The sequence below is a fragment of the Microtus ochrogaster genome, unplaced genomic scaffold (genome assembly GCF_000317375.1).
Source record: "Microtus ochrogaster isolate Prairie Vole_2 unplaced genomic scaffold, MicOch1.0 UNK20, whole genome shotgun sequence".
Classification (NCBI taxonomy): Eukaryota; Metazoa; Chordata; class Mammalia; order Rodentia; family Cricetidae; genus Microtus; species Microtus ochrogaster.
In genome coordinates, this window is record NW_004949118.1 from 79,167 (window position 1) to 79,529 (window position 363).

The 363-nt window shown below is 39.1% G+C and overlaps 1 pseudogene; it reads right to left on the reverse strand.

Annotated features, from left to right (window-relative positions):
* Positions 1–363, reverse strand: part of LOC101990672 — a 52,930-nt pseudogene that overhangs the window by 3,055 nt on the left and 49,512 nt on the right.

Sequence of the window (363 nt, forward strand, 5' to 3'; positions counted from 1 at the left end):
TGATTACATTCATAGGGTTTCTCTCCAGTATGTGTTCTTTTATGATTTTGAAGACTACTCTGAGCTGCAAAGGCCTTACCACAGTGATTACATTCATAGGGCTTCTCTCCAGTATGTGTTCTTTTATGCGTTTGAAGATTACTGTGTTGAACAAAGGCCTTACCACAGTAATTACATTCATAGGGTTTCTCTCCAGTATGTGTTCTTTTATGCCTTTGAAGATCACCGAGCCATGCATAGCCCTTACCACAATGATTACATTCATAAGGTTTCTCTCCAGTATGTGTTCTTTTATGCAATTGAAGATTACTGTGGTGTGCAAAGGCCGTACCACACTGATTACATTCATAGGGTTTCTCTACA